Source organism: Leopardus geoffroyi, chromosome C2 (assembly GCF_018350155.1).
Source record: "Leopardus geoffroyi isolate Oge1 chromosome C2, O.geoffroyi_Oge1_pat1.0, whole genome shotgun sequence".
In the NCBI taxonomy this organism is placed as follows: domain Eukaryota; kingdom Metazoa; phylum Chordata; class Mammalia; order Carnivora; family Felidae; genus Leopardus; species Leopardus geoffroyi.
The window spans coordinates 52,421,439-52,444,114 of NC_059333.1; the positions used below are offsets into that span (position 1 = coordinate 52,421,439).

The 22,676-nt window shown below is 36.7% G+C and overlaps 1 pseudogene; it reads left to right on the forward strand.

The window, feature by feature from the left end:
- The first annotated feature begins 897 nt into the window (after positions 1 to 897).
- Positions 898 to 17,745, forward strand: LOC123610323 (annotated as a pseudogene).
- Positions 17,746 to 22,676: the final 4,931 nt, after the last annotated feature.

Genomic DNA, 22,676 nt, shown 5'->3' on the forward strand with positions numbered 1-22,676 from the left:
CTTTGGATCAAAATTTCTAATGGCTTCCAAACTGACACAGAGTGAAACACTTACAGAATTCTAGAGCATCTAGTTTATTTGTTTATTTTGAGAGAGAGTGAGCACAGGAGTGTGAGTGGGGGAGGGGTAGAAAGAGAGGAAGAGAGAATCCCAAGCAGGCTCTGTCCTGTCAGCACAGAGTCTGATGCGGGGCTCCATTTCACAAATCATGAGATCATTGCCTGAGTCAAAGAGCCAGAGGCTTAACCAACATAGCCACCCAGGCACCCTAAATATATGTTTCTGAACTTTTGCTCAAGTGTTTTTTTTGTTTATTGTTGGTTTTGGGGGTTTTTTGGCAGACGGGGTGCTGAAATTCATTCTCCATATCTCTACCTAGAGAAATCTTCAAACTTGCATGACATTCTCTACTCCTCTTTCTGAAGAACTCATATTTTCAAATGTGAAGACCCAGTTTAAGTATCACCTCCTCCAGAGAGCCTGTCCATTCCATCTATGGGCTTTCATAAAACTTGAAAAAATAAACATTAAAATTTTTTTAAATAAAATTAAGTATTTTATTAGAAGGTGATAAAAGTAACAAATAAAAGTGAAAGAAGGAAAGGAAACTGAAATTATTGTATTAGCCCTAGAAGAATAATCAACAAATGTTTACAAATGGCTACCTATTTAGTTATGAGTACTTTCTCTTTTATACCTTTGTACATTATCCATTTTTCTAATGTGTTATTTACATAAGAAAGCACTTAATCTCCTTGTTTATCAGCACAAACATAGCCTTAAAAATATAAAAGCAAATAAAATTTAAAAATTTCATTGTCACAGCTTTCTATAGAATTGAGGTTATCCCAGAACAAGACGATTTTCTGAGAATGGGAGGAGTCCCACTTCTGAGACATGAATCAAGTAATCACGGCAATGTGTATTGAGAAACTGACAAATGTTGAGAAGGATGCTCAGAGAATACCAGGTAAGCACCCTTGCTGCTTCCTTCACGGGGATTATTGGGCAACCTCCTCCCTACGTATATACTACCTATAGATCTGAAGAAATTTGAGGGGAAAAAAAATCAAAGCAACATATTATTGTAAAAGAATGACACAATGAGAAAATCCTTCCAAACCATCAATTTTGCCATTTTACTTTCTAACTAAAATTGCTAGCTTCAATATTTTTAGCTTCTGTTCATTGCAACAGTTCCACACTCTGCTGTTGCTAAGTGGTGCCTTTTAATCTGACAAATATTTTGGTCTCATCCTGCTATCTCTTACTTGACCCTAGAAACAAGTACCACCTCTGAAGCCTAACATGCAATGCAGTGATTCACTTATAAATGTATAACAACACTTGGTCCTATGTGTGTGTTTAGGAGTGTGGAGGTGTCCTAATTTGTACCATTTGCAGATTTCTGTAGTGCAAACACTCTCATCATAGCTGATTTCCTGGAGGTGGAAAGAGAGATATAATAGGCTCTCATGAAACAATTCAAACCAGTTCCAGCACACCACTAAGCCAAGCTCTCCATCATCTGTCCACTTCATGTGTTTAACCTCATCTTCTACTATTCCACACAGGAACTCTCTGCTCCTGTGATCATCCTTTACAGAACACCCTTTACACTCTGACCATGTTCCCTGTGCCTGAGCTGCTTCCCTCACTGGGATTATCAGACAATCTCCTCTCTGTCCATGTACTACCCATGGTTCCATAGATTATTACCCATAGATAGTCAATTGAATTATTCAAATTCAACCTATGTCACATGATGAAGATCTCTTTGTTCCCCCCATTTCTCTGTGCTATTTCCTTCTTCAAAACTCCTCCAGCTCATATTTGTTAAGGACTTGCACGTTAGGCACTACACGTATAAAACCAAACAGCCACAGACCATGTCTTCGTAACACACACTTTTAAATTTTTTTTTTCAACGTTTTTTATTTATTTTTGGGACAGAGAGAGACAGAGCATGAACGGGGGAGGGCAGAGAGAGAGAGAGACACAGAATCGGAAACAGGCTCCAGGCTCCGAGCCATCAGCAGCCCAGAGCCCGACGCGGGGCCCGAACTCACGGACCGCGAGATCGTGACCTGGCTGAAGTCGGACGCTTAACCGACTGCGCCACCCAGGCGCCCCCGTAACACACACTTTTAAGACCGGAATCAAGTAATAGGAAACAGACAAAGGTTGAGAAGGATGCTAAGAGAATGCCATGTCACAAATGACTTGATCTCTTCTGGGGGATCCTGTGTTCCACCTCTGCATCATACGTATCTTATTTCTAAAAGTGTATTGTGTTCCTCAATTTCAACATATACAATTGTTACGTCGACACTGGTTGAGCCTTGTCTCAGCATTATCTCTGCCTTGAGTATGTTTTCAGGAACAGACTTAGGACTTTAAAAAAAGGTCTTGCTCTGACTTAACCTGAAAGCAGCTGATGACGTTGAAAGGAGGGCAACAGGGCCTATGGATCTAAGAGAACACCAGAGGAAGAACAGGGCCAAGCAAGAAGTGAGGCTGACCAAGGACCCTGACCAGAACAATAAATTTGGTGGAACTACCCAGGGAGCTGATAGCCAAGAAGAGGTTAATCAAGTCTAAAGATCACTGATAGCAGCTCACTGAAGATCAGATGAAGAAGGCTCTCCACCTCTCGTTTAACCAGCTTCCCAAATTCAGAAGTCTAAAGTGGTCTTTAACTTCAATTCAGAAAACCGGTATCCTAAAGAAACTGGATATTAGCAAACTTACATCATTCCATTACTGATAATAAATCAAAAGGATTGGGGGCAACAGTAGGGTTTTAAACAATCAATAGGTGACTTCATAGTTTGAGGCATCTTCTTTACAAAGATATATTGATTGACCAAGGCAGGCTTTCCGACCTCTCCAACACTCACAGTTTCATTTAATATCCTTTATGGTTTGATTTAGAACAGAAAGGTAGATGCATTTGAAGAGGAAAAAAATCCTTTATAGGTAGAAAAGTTCTGATAGCTTCTACAAAAGAGATTAAAAAATAAAATCAGTGTGAAATTACTGGGCTTCCCTTCTTCCACTTTCACAGAAACATATGATATTGAAGTTTAACCCATCTGTAATATTTTCCTCCTACTTTGAACAGATAACATGTATATTACAGATGAGATGATAATGCAAATAACTAAGGTATTCTTAAAGACCAATTCTTCTTAGATTTAACATAATTTAAGTCATTTTTCCTTATGAATTCATTATAAAATGGATGTTGGGGAATGCAAGGTGTTGAAGAACATGAGTAAGTTAGAATAAGACTTCCAGATAATTGTAACCAACTTACTTTTTTGCCCTCATTTGTCCAAAACAACTACTTTGAGAACCAGTGGTATACAACCAGCAGTGCTCACACTAAGTCTTGAATATATTTGCCAATATCCCTCTTCTATGCTAGTATCAGCAATGTAGCTCAAACTACCACGAGTATAAAAATAATTTTGTCCAACATGAAAGTAGCTTGATTTTATAATTCCCCTTCACTGAAACATAATTATTTCCACTATAAAAAAAATTGCTACCAGTATAAAGTATATAAAACATTAATATCTTTGTAATGAAGCAAATTCTTCTGGCTTCTTTGATTTTCTCAACCTCAAAGAACTAAATTAAACCTCAAGATTATCATTAATTTAATACCAAATCAAACTTTTATTTATAAAAACAAATGCTGAATGTGAGTGACACTTTCAGATGATCATAATCTGGTGACATGTGCTAAATCTTTCAGAATGCCCTGCACCCTTTCTTAGCTTTCATTTGTGCACAGAACAAATTATTAGATTCTAACATCTACATCTCAGCAGCAACCATATTTTCCTTAATGACCTCCTTCTGCTATTTTCAATACCTTATCAAAACTTTAGGATTTCCCTGACTTCTTTCAACATTTTCAGTGGTAAAGTCAGCATAAGCAATCAATGTAGACTTAACACAAATCTCTTGTCTTCCTGTGCAAACATCAAAAAGTATATACACCATATAACATAAATTTTGCTGCCAAGTCTGAGATGGTTTGACTTCTAGGAGTCTGTCTTATTTTTCGTTTGTTCTAGTTTAGAGTAGTGGTTCTTACATATTAGCATATGTCAAAATTAGATGTAGAGCCTGTTAAAACATAAATAGTTGGGCCTCAACTTTCTGACTGAGTATGCCTGGGATAAGACCCAAGTATTTCTTTCCTAACAAGTTTCCAGGTGACAATGTTTCAGGTTAGGGGACCATCCTTTGAAAGCCAGTGACTTAGAGATCACAGAGTTTCATTCTAGGATAACCTCTGCCATCCACTAGCTGCATTTGATCAAAAGATTCTTCTTTTTTTTTTTTTTTTTTTTAGAATTTTTTTTTGTTTTGTTTTAACATTTATTTATTGTTGAGAGACAGAGAGACACAGAGCACAAGCAGGGGAGGGGCAGAAAGAGAAGGAGACACAGAATCCAAAGCAGGCTCCAGGCTCTGAACTGTCAGCACAGACCTCAAAGCAGGGCTTGAACTCACGAACCACGAGATCATGACCTGAGCCGAAGTCAGACAGCTCAACCAACTGAGCCACCCAGGTGCCCCTGATCAAATGATTCTTAAGAAAAGTTCATAGTCATAACTGAAATTCCAATGTGAGAATTAATTTTCATCTATTTTTCAGTCTTCTTTCTACAGCCCTGCTGGAAGGATAGTAAAAAGTATTCAGCCCAATCATAAACAAAGACACATCAAGGATTTTAATATTTCAATGGAAGAAGAATCAATGAGTGCACAACATATTGGTTAAAGGTTAACAGTCAGAGGACAGCTATTATTACCTTTTGCAATAAAGAAATAGAAGTGCTAATAGCTTAAGGGACTTACCCAAAGTCATTTAAAAAATTACAGGTGTATTTAGAAGAGGCCCTGATCAACATTCCTCGTTTCTTATTTGTTGTAATCACAGGATAATGCTGCCTTCTCTTCCCTATTTCTTTGTTTTGATACTTAAAAGACAGTGTTTTGGAAATACTCCATTTTTAAATTATGATTTTAAAAAGAATTTAACACAGAAAACGAAAATGTTTTAAAGTGTTGGTTGGCCATGCATATTATTAGAAATAGATAATAAATGAAGTTATTGTGATAAAATACTTGCTTGCATCAGATGTACAAATACAAAGGGCTTAAAATAAACAAAATAAGGAGAACAAATTCATCTTCACCAAGTTGGATTCACCAGGCAAATGAGCAAGGCTACAAAGGCCTCACCTCTCACTCCCAACCATGCCTCCAAGGAGCATTGTGAAAGTCAGGCCACCTCTCAGGATGTAAGTATCCTCCTCTGTAACAGGAATAATACTGAACTATGCAAGTATCAAATTCATTCGAGCCCTAAGTTTATAGTTCACGTAACAGTCTAGCTAGGAAAAACTTATTTCTTTTGCTTTTCTTCTCTTTAAATTAGGGGTGGCAATTAGTCCCAAATAAATAGCAAATTTTAAAAACTGTATTGCTCTGAGCAAGTACATTAAAAACAGACTCACCTCTTCAGTGAAATGATTGGTCCCAAAGTGAATCTTATAATAAAAACCAAGTACATATATCCTGTTAAAGTTATTGCGCACTGTAAGAATGATAAAGAATAGATGTATCATAATTTTTAAAACGCTGCATAAGTTGTTATTATTGTTTGTTAACATTTATGGGTAATTTTTTTTTCCTGGTAAACTATCAAACGCTATTTTAAAATATTGTCTTGTTTTTTCCCCTGTCTCTGTCTCCCACACACATGTGCTTTTTGTTTCCTCCATTATGTCAACTTCAAAATAATTATGCAAAAAGATCTAAACTGAAATTACAGTCAAGGTCTGCTTATAACCCCAGAAAATACTCCAATTGCTAAATTTAGATATCCAGGTAACTTCAGTAAAGGGTGCTCACCAAGAACCAAGTTGCTTAAATATTTATTAGGGATGTAACGTCACCATTATAAAAATATAAGCATTGTCTCAAAGCAATATATCTTAAATATGTTTCATGAAAACCATTAAGCTATTTTATCATCTAAACAGATACATGAACATTCTGTTTAATTTTTCTTTCAAAATAGCTTATCTCTTTGTGGACTCTAAGGCCAGAAATAATTACTAATGTGTCTCACATAAAAAGGCTTTTCAAATATAAATATTAGTCATAGACCTTTTTATTACAAGATGTTAAAATATGCAAAATAGATGACCTCAAAATCCACACTGACCACCACTGATTTGTACTATGTCAATTCATGTTGGCCAACATCGTTATGCTGAAAGCAGTAAACCTGGTCATAGAATTCACCCTGCCATTATGACTAGGGAAAAAACAAAACTCTCCATCCTAGAAAAATCTCTCTCAACTTAGCATTAGATTTGCTATTATGAACATTTTTAGAAAGCTACGCTTAACAAGTATTTTGAATGACCGTTGACAGTAAGCCAAACACGCTAGCAACTTGAAAGTCACATTGGTGGCTATCACCCCAATGTAGAAATGGGAGGAGGGCGGCTAACTGAAGAAAAGAATTTAATTGAAGATTGCATCATTCTTAATGCATTAAGATCCAAATATAGTATTGATTTACTTTTACAGGTGAATGATGGATATTTCCAGAAATTATTTATATCATCATCCCAGATTTTCATCATTTCTTTATGGATTCCATATTTAGCAATTATCATGCCAGTGACAAAGACAAGTTTCAGCCCTTTTTTCCACTCCTCACTGAATGAATCTTGTGAGGCAGGTTTGTCTCTCTTTCTTTGTGATCCCTCCAGGCCAATCATAAGAGAGGTGCATGTTCTCACTGGTAAAGAATGTAACAGGCAGGGCCTCTGTCTGCTGCCCTCCCCAGAGTATGTGCAACATGTTCAAATGTTCTCACAGTTCATTGCAGTGCAGCCCACTTCCTTCAGAATTTTTCCGAATTATTTCTCCAAAACGCATTGAAAAATTGGAAGAAAATACATGAAGATGGAACATGTGGTTTCCCTTGTTTATAGATCATAAAAGGTTTTTATTTTTTAAGACTTTAGTCACATTAGTTTTTAAATTATTATTTTTAGGATAAACATTTTAAAGTACCATGAAGAATGATCTCTGGAAGGATCAGTAGAAGCAAGGGACTAAATCCTTATTCTCTTATATCTGTGCAGAATATATGTCTGCCATGACTTTTCAGAGGTCAGCAGAAACTCTGGTCAGGCAAGAAGTAAGTGTGTGCTAAGGGAAGCAAGTTTAAGAACGGAGAAATATCAAGAAATGGACACAGAAATGTAAGACAGAGAAGGAAAAGAAAGCAGAAAAGGTGATACTCTCAAAAATATTCATGATGTCCTGGATATTAAATTTAGTCACCAATTTAAGTATTAACACAAATATAAAGGTGATGATACTGGACACGAAGAGAATGGTTAAAATTACGACTTCATGATATGAAACAAGGGAACATTACAACCACTATTTAATAAAAGCATTGTTTGTTTATTTGTTTGTTTGTTTGTTTGTTCTCAGAGTCCAGCAATTTTCACTTTTCACTTTTTCAATATATTTTAAAATTATGAAATGGGATGAAAAGAGCCACTAAATTTCTGATCTCCTTCAGTTTGGCTGTGTGCTAATGAATGTTACATAAGAAAAATTTTTTATCACACAAAAAACTTTATCTACATAAAATATATTATTAGAAATTCTATTTTTTTAACGTAGGACTTATTCTAACTTTTGTGAAATGCTCTGATACACAGTGCCCCCCAATGATGAAGATGTGCTAAAGACAGACATTTATTTATTCAATTTCTCAAGTTATCAGAACTCATAAACGAAATCAGCCATGGCTTATTATTAAAATTCCATGAGCTACATATTCAAGATATGTCACAAACTACTAGATTGTGGTCGTATTTCTTGTCATCCATCATTCCAGAAAGTGAAGTAAGAAAGTTCCTGCTAAATTAAAATCCAAAGAGATTTTGGAATTTTTGTGTAAATATGTTGTCCCCATAAGTACAAAAATAAAATCATAAATGTGTGCTTTGGGAATTAAGCTTTTAGAGTAACTACACAAAACTTGTTCCAGAAGATAACAGGTTCTAATAGCTATATTAAAGTTAAGCCTAAATATGTCCACATGATGCTTATCCTTATACAGCCTTAGAATGAGTACAAAGACTGCACAAAGAAAACTGTCTTTTGATTTCAACCCACAACCAGCTTGGCGATAATATCCAAAGCAAAGAGGGATTAGATTTAAACAAAGTTGTTATTCTTATCTCAAATTTGCTACTTGACTGAAAACCTATGGAAGGAAACAACTCTATCTAAATCACCACTCCACCTGTAGCTACTGGCAAGGTGCTCAGTAAATGTTTTCTAGTATATTCACTCATTTTAATTGAAATCATACTTAATAAAATTGGCTCTATGATAGGTAATAGTGATACCAAAAAAGGCAAAATATGGATCTCAGCATAATTTTAGTTATTTTGGCCTCCATTTCCATATCTGAATAAAAAAGATGCTGGACTGAATTATTTTTAATGTTCTTCCCCACCTTTAAATGTTATGATTCTACTACCCTAATTATTAATTATTTAGCTGTTAAAAAATTCAAGGCCACATTATTATCAGCTTTAAATGATCTCTGTTAATGGTAAAAAGTAGTACAGGGTGGTGGTTTAAAAGCATGGAAATTGAGGTCATACAGCCTTGAATTTAATCAAGAGAGAGTAATCACACAGTAATTTAAAAAGGGGAAATTTAATATAATGAACTATTAACTACAATGAGGGATTGGAATAAGAAGATATTGGCTAGTAAAAAGTAAAGAGACCTCTAAAAATTATAGGAACAACAGGTATAGGGAGCAATGACTACCCCTATTGCTGAGAGAGAACACTATCCCCCATCCCCCAGGGCTGAGATACAGACCTCATAGTAGAGGGTGTAGCTGTGACCCACTGAATGGCACAGAATTTGCTGTGATGCTTAGCTGGCAGAAATTGCTGGAAACGAGCTCTAAAATATGGGTGAAAGCTATTCACAGAGAGGTGCCTCTCATTACCAAACCACCCAAGTGGTAGCCTTTGTCTACTAGGTGCTGCTGGCTGCCATGACCTGCAGGAGCCCGATGCTGAAGACTCTACCCACCACACGGAAGTTGGCTGCTGGAGGTGCAACTGCCCACCACAGGAGTTTCAGAAGCTGAGCAGTAAAGAAGCTATCCATGCCATGGGATCAAACACTCCAAAACCAGAAAACAAAACCCTTTCTACCTACATTTTTCTCTCCATCGCTCTTTAGCAACAAAACTTAACATTGTGTCAGTAGGCAAAAGGCCCAGATCCATTTTCACAGAGCAGGCAAAAAGGTCAATTAGAGCTGATAGGCAACAGATAGACAAAGGGATACAGCCCACTCCTTTGACTCTGGACTTCCTTGCCCCTGGCTTTTAGCTTCCATACAACAACAAAACAACCTCATATAGCAAAACAACTTTATGTAACAATGTACCATTATCCTTCTTAAAAGAGAAGATTTTATTCTTTTCCCCCAAATGAGAAATAGTCTGACAAGTCATTGCATCCATTACTAGCTATATTAATTGTTCCTCAAATTCAGTAACAGTCCCACTGTTACCTGAAGTCAAAATTGTAAATGTAACCACCAATAGCAGGTGTCTAATTAACATAAAGAGAAAGCAAGAGTCGAAGAAAGTGGTTAGCATACAAATGAACACACACACTCACGTACACCAGTCCAAAAAATCTTGTGAAGCTTCTATAGTCCTCATTTCTGTAACTGGTCATTTTAATTAATTAATGCCTTTAATTAATATCTTTGGTTTCCTTCTTCCATTACCCATTGGTCATTACCTCTACCATCAGCCAGAACCTCAATTAGCCAGGGTTTGAGCGACTCAAATCTTCACTGCCAAAGAGTCTGAGTAGTCAATTGTCCCATTCTTACCTTTTGTAAGTTGCTCGACCTTTCCAAACTCTTGTAACTTCCTTCATAAAATGGCAACAGAGGTACTAGTTCTCACTTCAAAACTTTCTGATGAGGACTAAATAAGTTAATACATAAGGAATTCTCCGTACATAGTAGAAATTATTATGAAAGTCTTTGTTATATATATCAATTCTTCCTCTTTTAATAAAAGTATTAGGGCACACATTAGAAGAGTTGTATGTGCGGCAATATTTTCCTTTGGACTTCCAAAATAATTTTAAAGAATTACGTTTACAGATACTTTCATCATGGTTCCTATTTTTCAGTATGATCTGAAAATTGTAGGGTAAATGTTGTATCTCTGAAAAGTGAAATCTTTCCAGGTTAAGATGGAACACAATTTCACTTTTTCTTCATGTATATCTATGGTATTCAAATTTGTTACTACAAGTATGTATGATTTTTGTCCTAGCCCTGTGTCTGCAAATTTCCAAAATGTAATACCTGGAGGAAATCACTTAACCTACCTGGAGTTATTTTCTAATCTACAAAATAAGGGATGTAGAATAGATGTCTTCTAAATTTCTTCCATCTTTAACATATATGATTCTATTTTACAACTTCAGAGCTCTGTTCAGGTATACTTCACATATAGTGAAAAAATGAAACTTTAGTTTATGTAAAGTTTATGTGAAGTCCACTCTTTGGACTAAAATAATATCAGTTCAAGTGCTACCATTTACCAGATATATAAGTTTGAGTGATCTGCTTGTTTTGGGGGCCTAAGTTTCCTCATCAGTAAAATAGAAAAAAACTAAGACCTTATGCACATTAACATGTGTTAAGAGTTCAACTAATTGTAGCTATGCTATCTTTTAGATTAAAGTCTGCATTGATTCTAAGACATATTATCATTATGTTATCATCCATGAAGAAAGAAAAATAAACAAAAGAAGGGATGGGGCACCTGGGTGGCTCAGTCACTTAAGCGTCCAACTCTTGGTTTCTGCTCAGGTCATGATCTCATGGTACTTGGGTTTAAGCCCCAAGTCAGGCTCCGTGCTGACAATGTCAAGCCTGCTCGGGATTCTCTCTCTACCTCTCTCTGCCCTTCTCCTGCTCGCTCTTTCTGTTTCTCAAAAATTAAATTAAAACATTTTTAAATTAAATAAAGGAAGGGAAAGAGGAAGGAGAGGAACGATGAAAGAAAGAAAGGAGGAAGACAGGGAGAGTTTCCAATTAAATTACTAGTAGATGTGTTCCAATATCAGAGATGGATATCCCAATGTATGTGTTTGTGGTGGAAGGGTGGGGTTAATTTTTAAATTAGTAAAATAAGGCATTACTGTTATTATTATCTTCTGCACATATACCACTCTGGTTGAAAAAGCAACAATCGGGGCGCCTGGGTGGCTCAGTCGGTTAAGCGTCCGACTTCGGCTCAGGTCATGATCTCATGGTCCGTGAGTTCGAGCCCCGCGTCGGGCTCGGTGCTGACAGCTCAGAGCCTGGAGCCTGTTTCGGATTCTGTGTCTCCCTCTCTCTCTGACCCTCCCCCGTTCATGCTCTGTCTCTCTCTGTCTCAAAAATAAATTAAAAAAAAAAAAAAAAAAAGAAAAAGCAACAATCATTTTTCAATTCTCAATTCCAACAATTAAAATATTAAATCAATACTATAAAATGTGGGAAATGTGTGTCCTTTCCAGAAGGGTAGGATCAGTGTGTTCTATGATGAATTAATTATTGAAAGATAGGATTTTGGCTGATTGAAATACAGTAGCGAGCTAAAAGAGAATCCCTGTTCATATAGCAGCAGATAGCCTGGAAAGGGGGAAACAAAAGTATTCATGTAATTTGGTGAAGACAGAGTAAAGATAGGAAGTATTTGCAAAATAAAAATGGAGGACAAAACTGCACTTTTTTCTCTTAAAATAGAATATTAAAACTTAAAAATGTGGACATTTTTAAGTACCTATTCTGGAAAATTTTACATGCGCAGAATGTAAAAAAGTATCTTACATTGAATCAATGCAAAGCAAATGATTCAGTGACTAGGAAAAGGTGCTTCTAGGATTAGAATAAGAAGCCTAAAGCATTAGAAAGAAAGAAGCATTTAAAAAGAAAGTTAAAACATCGATCCTTTCCAAAGAAAGAAGCATGATAATGAAAGTTAAAACATCCATTTCCAATATACCCATTGATTTACCAATCTACTGTCTTCAAGAATCTAGGGTTTTGATTCTTGAATCAGACAAATAAAATATATGAAAGAAAATAGATTTGCTAGTCCAAACACAAAGAGGGGTGGGAGGTGATTCCATAGAACAAGCTTCTAATCTGGAAACAAAAATGATTTGCTTTAAGTCATCTCACTCAAGAACAAGCAAACATTCTTTAACTAGATAATAGTGGTCATGGTAACACTGGGCTAGCAACAGAGCCAGAAGGCATTTAGTAATCTTTTATTTACTCAAAAGTATACCTTGTATGTCTAAGGCGGAAAAATAATGTATTCATTTTTCTTCTATCTTGTATAACTTGTTTTGTTTTCATTTAAAGCTATTATAGGATAGGCATTTTGATCAGCGTTTTTCACAATAAAGCAAGTCACTGATAACATGTAAGTGATAAATAGATTAATGAGACTTCTAAAGGTAATTTTGCCAACTCTTTTCCCTACAGAGTTTCATAGGCAGAGGGATGTCAGCATGAAATTGTACGGACTTCTATAGAAAGGAATTCTCCATTTCAAGTAGTCCATTGGTATTTATACATGTTGGCAAATGCTTTACTTGTGTTCCATTAAAATTGGAAACAAAATATGCAATATACTCTGTCTTCTGGTCCCATGGAGATCAACCTCTTAAGGAAACACTCTGTTAGGTATGAAGTTTCGGATTTCATTGGTGACCTTGTAACAATATATATTATTTAGCAATATTTTTCCAGCATTTCATTTTGAAAGAAGAAAAAAATTAAGACTATATATGCTATATATTGTAGTTAAATGAAAATAAATATCTTTTTTTTTTTTTTTTTTACCTCAGAAGATAACTTGACTTATAATGGCTACCATGTTATTTTTTCTTCTATTCTTCTTTCTTTGCATCTCTATGCCTGATAAATTTTCAATCCCTAACCTTTCTGGACTCTTGTTTCCCCTCTATCTACATGTTTAATATTGACTAAACACTTAAAATTTGTTGTTGATTAAAAAGGAAAATAGGGGGATAGAATGCCTTACTTGTATAACTAATAATGCATAAGAGTTACACAAATATTATCTAACATATGCTTATTATCTTAAAACAAAATTATATTAGAAAGGAAATAAAACTTCAGAGGGTGAAGAAAAAGAGGTATTTCTGAATAGATATTGTGGGAGAGTAACCTCAGGAGCACAGATTCAATTAATGTGCTCCCCTAAGTTAGAAAATACAGAGCTAGAATTTGGAATGTGAGTGATGAGAGTTATAATCCTTTGTTAATAATGATCTTATCCATCGAAAAAGAAGTGAGGCCTATAAGATAAAATAATAACAATACATTTCTAGTACTGAGTACAGTAAAAGCGAAAGCAGAAAGATATAATTCTAGAATAAACCAATCCTAACAAATGCCAATTTATGAAGAGCAGATACATGAAAACACCCAGGGAGAGAATTTATACAATTCCAAATTTCCATTCCCACTATAGGATATGGTATCCAATCTGCCCACAGAAGGATCTTTCAGTACCTTGATTTTTACTTACAAAGAAACCTACGTAGGGGCTCTTGGGTGGCTCAGTCGCTTGAGTGTCTGACTTGATTTCGGCTCAAGTCATGATCCCAGGGTTGTGAGATCAAGTCCTATGCCAGACTCCATGTTGAGTGTGGAGCCTGCTTGAGACTCTCTCTCTCTCCCTCTGCCCCTCTCCTCCACTCGTTCTCTCCCTCTCCAATAAAGGAAAAGGAAAACAAAAGAAAAAAACATACTTAGAATTTTCTGGTTAAACTTTGTGAATCTAACATATACATTTATTTCTGATCCATCTAAACTCAAAAAAATTATAGTAATTAAAAAAGGGTGGGCTCACAAAGTGTAAAATGAAAGAAAGAAAGAAAGAAAGAAAGAAAGAAAGAAAGAAAGAAAGAGGAAGGAAGGAAGGAAGAAAAAACAAAGAAAGGAGGGAGCAGGGAATGAAGGAAGGAAAGAAGGAAGAAAAGAGAGAGAAAGAGAAAGGAAGGAAGAAAGAAACTGGAGCACTGTAGAAAAGAGACGTTAAATAATTTTGGAAACTGGAAGCCAACTAGGCATTTATTACTAATTTAGGAGACCTGAATGGAGATGTTTATGTGTGTGTGAGAGAAGAGGGATTAACAGCAAGAATGTAGCTGTTTCACACCACAGGAGCCTGAAGAATTGAAGGGATCAGTTACTTCAGTGAAGATGCAAGGCAGAGCAGAATGCAAGATAAGTGGCTAAGTCTTTAAAAAGAGCTGCTATATTTTCTTGTATCCCAAGCAGCCAAGTAATTATCTCTCTCCTACCTCTGCTAAAGATAAAGGGTTTAGTCTCTGGAAAAGCTGAACAATGGAGGATCTTATCTAAGGATATAAAGCATAGGTGAGGGAAGAGGTAAGTAGTGTACTAAAAATAGAATTTGAGTGGTAACTTATTTACTAAACACTGAGTCCACCAGTCCCTTGACTATCCTGGTACCTGTAATTCTAACATCCATATCTAAATCCCCAAGCAGGAAAAAGAAGGACAAACTAGATTAAAAAAAAAAAAAAAAAAAAAAAAAATCTTGGCGTGCCTGGGTGGCTCAGTCAGTTGAGCGTCCAGTTTGACCTCAGGTCATGATCTCGCAGTCTGTGGGTTCGAGCCCCACGTTGGGCTCTGTGCTGACAGCTCAGAGCCTGGAGCCTGCTTTGGATTCTGTGTCTCCTTCTCTGTCTGCCCCTCCCCTGTTCATGCTCTGTCTCTCTACCTCTCTGTCTCTCAACAATAAATAAATGTTAAAAAAAATTTTTTTTTTTTAAATCCTATCCATACCAACAATGGGAGAGCCCTTCAAACAAAACAAAAAGCCTGAATTCTCCCCTGGGTAAAATTCATCAGTAAACCAGCCCCACCTGAGAAAACGGGGCTCCAATAAAGCTCTTAGTGCCTCATTCTTTTTTTTTTTTTTTTTTTTTTTTGATTTATTTTTGAGAGAGAGAGAGAGAGTGCAAGCAAGAGAGGGACAGAGAAAGAGGGAGACACAGAATCTGAAGCAGGCTCCCGGGTCTGAGCTGTCAGCACAGAGCCTGAAACAGAGCTTGAACTCAGGAACTGGGAGATCATGACCTGAGCCGAAGTCAGACACTCAACCCACTGAGCCACCCAGGCTCCCCTATTGCTTCATTCTTAATATAAATGAGAGGCCAAGGACCACAAGCCAGTTGTAGAAAGTCTCCAGTATAAAACATGAAAATTAAAACATACAGAAAAACAACAACAGAGACAAGTGAATTTAAGGAACAAAAGTTTTAAAATATTTTATTGTCCTTAAAGAAATGAGAGAAACATTTACCTCTGGCCCCAAATCAGAATGCTACCATAAAAGGGGGTTATTTCAGATAACAAGAAGAAAAAAAGTCTTAGCAAATTAAAATATAGTAAATTAAAAATAAAATAAATATTGAAAAATAAAGTTGAGGATATCTCTCAGAAAATAAAACAAAAAAAGAGCAAAGAAAAATAGGAGAGAAAATATGAGAAAAAAAAAGATTGATTCAGTAAATCCGACATTTATATAATAAGAGTTCCAGATAAAGAAAGCAGAGAAAATGAGAGGGAAAATTATCAAAGAAATAAGTTAAAACAAGGAAAATTCCCCTAATTTAACTGGTATACATGGATCTCCACATTGAAAAGAGCTTAAAGTACCCAACAGAAATGAATTGAAAAACAAAATAACTCACACCAAAACCCATCACTGCAAAATTTCATCATCTGAATAGTGAGGGAAGATCCTGAAAATTTGCAGGTAAAAGGGAGACAAAATTCACAGGCATAGGTCTGGGCATAAAAGTGCCATCAGCCTTCTCAGTAGCAATGCTGAAAGTAATAAAACAAATGTAAAAATGCTTTTAAAATCCTGAGTCTTGATTTGCAACCTAAAAATTTAAGTCTAGGGGTACCTTGGTGGCTCAGTCAAACGACCAACTCTTGATCTCGGCTTAGGTCATGATGTCACAGTTGGTGAGATAGAGCCCCGAGTTGGGTTCTGCACTGACTGCACAGAGCCTGCTTGGGATTCTCTCTCTCTCTCTCTCTGTGCCCCTCCCTGCTTGTGTTCTCTCGCTTTCTCTCTCAAAATAAATAAACATTTTTAAAAAATAAATAAATACAAATTTAAGTCTAAACTATCAACTATGAGAATATAAAAAAAAATTCTAATATAGGTGTTCTCAAAAACTTTTCTCCTTCCATATAATTACTGAAAGTTGCTGGGGAATGGTCTCCAGCAAAACAAGGGAGTGAATAAGCAAGAAAGGTGCAATATATCTCCAAGCTCTAGAGCAGCCACAGTTCCTAGTTCCAAAGAAGATGAGGAGCCTGGATGATTAATTGATGAAGAGTTTATCCAGAAGGTACGGATAATGTAGAGTATCATTGGAGGGGCTACAACACAAGTCATTCCACAGCACTGTCACCAGAGAAATGTAGCATTTTACACCTCCTGAGCTGTGCTGAGGTTGGGGTGTGGGAGAGGTGTCATCATCAGAGTTGGCATCCTCCACAACAAGGGCCAAAAGGTTAAGGTTAAGAGCCCGAGAGCCAGGACACCGACCCACGGCTGTTGGTCAGGCTGTGCAGTTTTCTTCCCAAACAAACCAACTCCACCTTCAACCAAGTTGTGCTGAAGAGGTGGTCCATGAGTCGCACCAAACCAGCTGCTTCTGTCCCTTTCCTGGATGATCTGGAGGATGAAGCATCCTGACCAGGAAGACAAAAAAAGCTGTGGGTGCAGGAACTGTAACGAGTGACCTCAGTGTACAGGAGGTATCCAAACTGAAAAGAGTGCATGCTGCACCGTAAGCAGCTATGTGCGGAAACTTCATCCTCAAGGTGGGGGCAAGATCCTCGCCTTCAACCGGCTGGCCCTGGACTCCCCCAGCCGCTATGGCACTGTGCTGCTCTCTGCTCCTCTGAAAGGCGAGAGGTGTACATGCATTCTTACAAGGCCGGAGGAACCCTGTGCAGCCACACTACACCCTACGTGCACTCCAAGGGCCAGAAGTTTGAGTTCACCAGTGTTCAATGGGCTCACCGTGGTTACAAAAACTACCCCTTTGTTATTTAAAAGATTTTGGATGCAAAAAAGTTAATTAATTAAAAATTTGAAAATGGATTAATGAGTCCTTTTTATTTTGCACACAAAGCCACCAGAGATCTTACCTGCGGACACCTCGGGAATTGCAACGTAGATATACATGGCTCCAGACACTTGGTGGGAAACAAACGTGAGAAAAACTATTAGGGAGAAACACTTATTTACAGACTGGAGTTTCTGGTAGGGTTCCACATGGTCAAGCATGGCTTCAGTAGTGGTACTAAGAAAGCAGCAGGAACATCACAGGGATAGGAGAGGGCAATTAGGTACCAGGGGTCCCTGCAGGTGTTGGCTGGGGACCTTGAGCTGTCCCTACCCACACCAAGAATCCCACCTTACAAACACTGTTACCTCTGCTGCCTTCAGAAAGAGCACTCCCTGGCCCCTCTTTGACACATCATGAGCCAAGTTATTGTCATGAACATATTTTTTTTTTAAGTTTATTTATTTTGAGAGAGAGAGGAAGAGTGAGCAAGGGAAGGGGCAGAGAGAGAGGAGAGAGCAAGAATCTCAAGCAGGCTCTGCACCACCAGCATGGAGCCCAATGTACGGTTTAAACCCACGAACCGTGAGATCATGACCTGAGCTGAAGTCGGATGCTTAACCGACTGATCCACCCAGGCGCCCCTGCCATGAACACATCTGACTGAGCCATCCTAGCTCACACATTTGTGTCCTGGATAAAAGAATGTCAGTGAAAATGAGAATCTATCCTTTTCAGCTACTGTACAGTAAGTCAATCATTACTTTCTTGCATTGTCCACAAGAATGAGGATTTCCTTTATCACAGAAAATGCTTCAGATGTTAGGCGTGCAAAACCAACAACAAATGTCCTTTGTAAATGAAGTCCATGAAGTAATGGATCCAGCACAGGAGAGAGGTGAAGAGAATTTTCTGGAAAACAAGAAGGGTGAGGATGATGGATATAGAGAAAAACCAAGCAAACTGAAGCAGATGAGGTAAGACTTGAAGTTCTGGCAGGAATTTTCCAAAATTCCTATGACGATAAATAGCTTATTTGACAAGTTTGACTTCGTGGAAACTAGGACTGAGAAGTGAATATTATGGGAATAATTTAGGCCAAGACTGTAAGAAAACTAAATAACAAAATAATAAAGGGCAATTAACTCCACAAAACACCAGCCAAAAAGTTGTACAAGAAAGGAAATTTAGCAGAAAGTCTCAACTTGGTTCTGAATTAAACAGTATATGCATAACTATGATAGTTAAAAACTCTGAATACAGATTTCAATTTACATGTTGAAAACTGGGTTTGTTTGATGGGAAGAATAGACATGTATCTGTTAGAGGGACATCAGAGTATGAGAGGGATTTAAAAGAGCTAAATCTTCAGTTTCTATAGAAGGAATACACAGTACACAATATCTAAAATTTAGAAAGATATTCAAAATAAGTTATTTTGGAACCAGGCTAACCACCAGAGAAGACACTTGATGGCATCCACTTGGAGAGCAGAGAACCGTGGGGGGAAGGGACAGACGGGAGACTGCAGTTTAACACCCTCTATTATTGCCTTTTGATTTACTTTTAATTGATTTTTGATTTTTAAAGCATTTCTAAGAATTACTTTGAGAGAACGGCACACTTAATCTGTAAAAAAATAAAAATCTGTAACTATGGAGAGTGTAGTACTTACTGCTGATGACATTACAAATTACATTATTTAAAAAACTATATGTCAAAACATGGCAAAAACTATAAAGATTTTTATATGCTTTGATTCAGTAATTTCATTCATGATAATTTATCATAAGGAAACAATTCAAAATAGCAAAATACTGTTCATTATAGTGTTATCTATAATAGCAACAAATATAAAATATATGTCCAAGAAGAAAGGATTTATAAATTATGGTAAGCTTAAGGACATAAAGGATTTGTAATTAAAATTTGTAATTATAAGTGCCATGTAGAAACATAGGAAATTGTGTGTGATATATAGCCAAATTAAAAATCATATGTACAATGCAATGGCTACTATTTAAAACTATGTTGCACATGGGGAAAGAACAGAAAGGATAAGTAAAGCAAGACTAAAAAGCAAAATTAAAATAAAGTAGATATGCAAATTAAAAAAAAAAACAGATTGTTTAGCCACCACTATAAAGACAATGTGCAAACTGGGCAGTGTTTGCAATACTTTAGGGAAAAAAAGCTGTCATCCATATGTGAGTTTTTGCCACGTGACAAAACACCCCAAAATTTAGCAATTTAAGACAAGAAAAAATTAGCTCATGATTCTGAGATTGTTATTTTGGGGGTTTTGGTTCTTTTGCTCTTTGCTGGGTTCATTCATGTTGCCGAGTCTAAGACAGCGCTAAGCAATGATGGCTCATCTCTGCTGCATATGGACTTTCATTCTCCAACAAGGTCTTCAAGACTGGTCCACGTGGTAGCTAAGCAGGATTCAAAGAAACTGAGAGAAGCATGCAAAATCTTTCGAGGCCTCAACTTGGAACTGGTACAAGGTCACTTCTGCTGCATTCTATTGACCCAAACAGGTCCCAAGCCTAACCTTCATACAAACCAAGTGGGGAAATGGATGCTAACTTTACAGAAGGAAAGAAATGTGTCCATTTAGAAGTGGACACAACCGTTGCAACCAGCCATAACTCTTAATACATGAAAAAGGTTTTTTTTTTTTCAACGTTTATTTATTTTTGGACAGAGAGAGACAGAGCATGAACGGGGGAGGGGCAGAGAGACAGAATCGGAATCGGAATCGGAAACAGGCTCCAGGCTCTGAGCCATCAGCCCAGAGCCTGACGCGGGGCTCGAACTCCCGGACCGCGAGATCGTGACCTGGCTGAAGTCGGACGCTTAACCGACTGCGCCACCTAGGTGCCCCTGAAAAAGGTTTTTTTTAAAGAGAGAAAACAAAAAGCCAACAACTTTCCATAAAAATACCTTGACGATATGATCATATAGCTCACTGAAAAGTAAACAGAAAACCCATTAAACATGAAAAACTAATGTCATAATAAGATAAATCCAAATCAAACTATATGGGGATACCATCATTTTGTTTATCAGTGTAGTAAAATTCCAAAAGGTCAAGAATATACTCTGTTGGTGAAGCTGTGGAGAAAAGAGCATTTCCATACATTATAGGTGAAAATGCAGAATAGTGGAAAAGAATTTGCCACTATACAGCCAAGTTGAATATGCATTTATTCTTTGACCCAGAAATCTCACTTCTAAGAATCTATCCCAAAAATACAATGGCAGGAGTGCCTGGGTGGCTCAGCCAGTTGAGTGTCTGGCTCTTGATTTAAGTTCACGTCATAATCTCACGGTTTGTGAGATGGAGCCCCATGTCAGGCTCTGTGCTGAGTGTGGAGCCTGCTTGGGATTCTCTCTCTTCTCTCTCCATCCCTCCCCCTGCTCTGCCTCTCTCTCTCTTTCTGTCTCTCTCAATAAATAAATAAACATTTAAGAAAAATACAATGGCAAAAATATGGGCAAAATTATGCACAAGGCTATTTATGAAAGCACAATTTGTAATAACTAAAGATTGGAAGCAAACACATGGTAATTAATAGGGAACTAGCTGAATAAATGATAGTAAATCCACATAATGGAATATAATGCAACTGTTAAAAAAAAGAGATAACACTATAGGCAGTTATAATCTTCAGGAGTTAATGTTAAGTGGAAAAAAAAGTCATGCTAACATGTATCTAACAAGTCATATGAATATATATTTGTTTAGTTTCAAAAGAGAATGAGAGGATAAATCATACAATTAGTAAAATCTTTGTCTATGAAGGAGAGAGGAACATGGTTGGGGAACCCATGATAGAAGTTAGACTTCCCTTGAATATACTTGCTTTGTAGATGTATTTAGAACCCATTAAATATTATATAATTATAAGGTAAAAAGATATTAAAATAAAAAAACTGCAATCCTCAAAATTCAGAAGTAAAACCAAACTTACCATATATTTACTTAGTTTCTGACTTACCTAACAAAGAAAAATAATTTCAATTAATGAGAAACAGAGATCTCCCTGCCCTTCCTGAGTGGAATTACGTTAAAAGAGTAATCTTTTAAAAGGGAATCTTTACTTTTTTAGCAAAAAGAGCTGCAGATAAAACAAGCAAACAAACACTTATATATATAAATATATATAAATGGTTAAAGCAACTATTTATAAATGTTAAATACATAAAAAGGAAATACAAAATTAAGAAATCAGTGCAGTTAATTAGAACTCCATAATGAAATCTTATTATAAACTCATGATTTACTTTCTTTTAAAAAATGATATTTGGGGCACCTGGGTGGCTCAGTCAGTTAAGCATCTGACTCTTCAGCTCAGGTCATGATCTCACCAGTTCAAGCCCCTCATTGGGCTCTGCACTAACAGTACAGAACCTGCTTGGGATTCTCTCTCTCCCTCTCTCTCTGCCCCTCCCCCAGTATCTCTCTCTCTCAAAATAAGTAAACTTAAAAAAAATGATATTCATAAGGTTGTCAACTAAAAACAGAGAAAGGCCTAGAAACAACAAGCAACCACTGGTTAAAACCAATAAACAAACAGAAAAGACCCTAGCTTGCTTTCCTTCTTTTCTTTCTTTCTTTTTTCTTTTTTTTTTTTCAATCACAAAATACCTTTTTGTGATTTGAAGCAATGGTTAGTTCCAGGTTTGGCAAAGGACATGTTAAAGATGATCCTGGTCATCAGGTCATACCTGATAGCTAAGAACCTATCAAAGACAACTTTGATAAGATTATTTTGGGGATGATTCGCAAAAAATGGGGTTATATCCAATGGATGGAAGGGCAAACTTGATAAGATCTGAGACAAAGATGGACAATGTGTGTATCAACAAAGATGAAAACTTCAGTGGATTGATGATAATCAAACAGGTTAAAAATTCACAGTTCAGGGGCTCTTGGGTGGCTCAGTGGGTTAATAAGCATCCGACTCTTGATTTCAGCTCAGGTCATGATCTAGAGCCCCTCATGGGGTTTGGTGCTGACAATGAGGAACCTACTTGAGACTTTCTGTCTCCTTCTCCCTCTGGCCCTCCCCCCACCCAATAAGTAAACTTTAATAAAATAAATTCAAAAAATCCACAAGTTCAAAATGATATTTAAAATAAATTAGTCACTTTGGATGATGGTAGATAACTACTTCATTACTTAGAAAGTGGTAAATAAAGGGAAACAACCAAGCATTTAGCCTGTCTCTCTCATAAAAAAAAACAAATACTCAATTTAACAAAATACTTGACTGCTAATCTCAAGACAGAGGGAAACCAAACATTTTGTGTCTCCAGATGAAAGATACAACACCACAT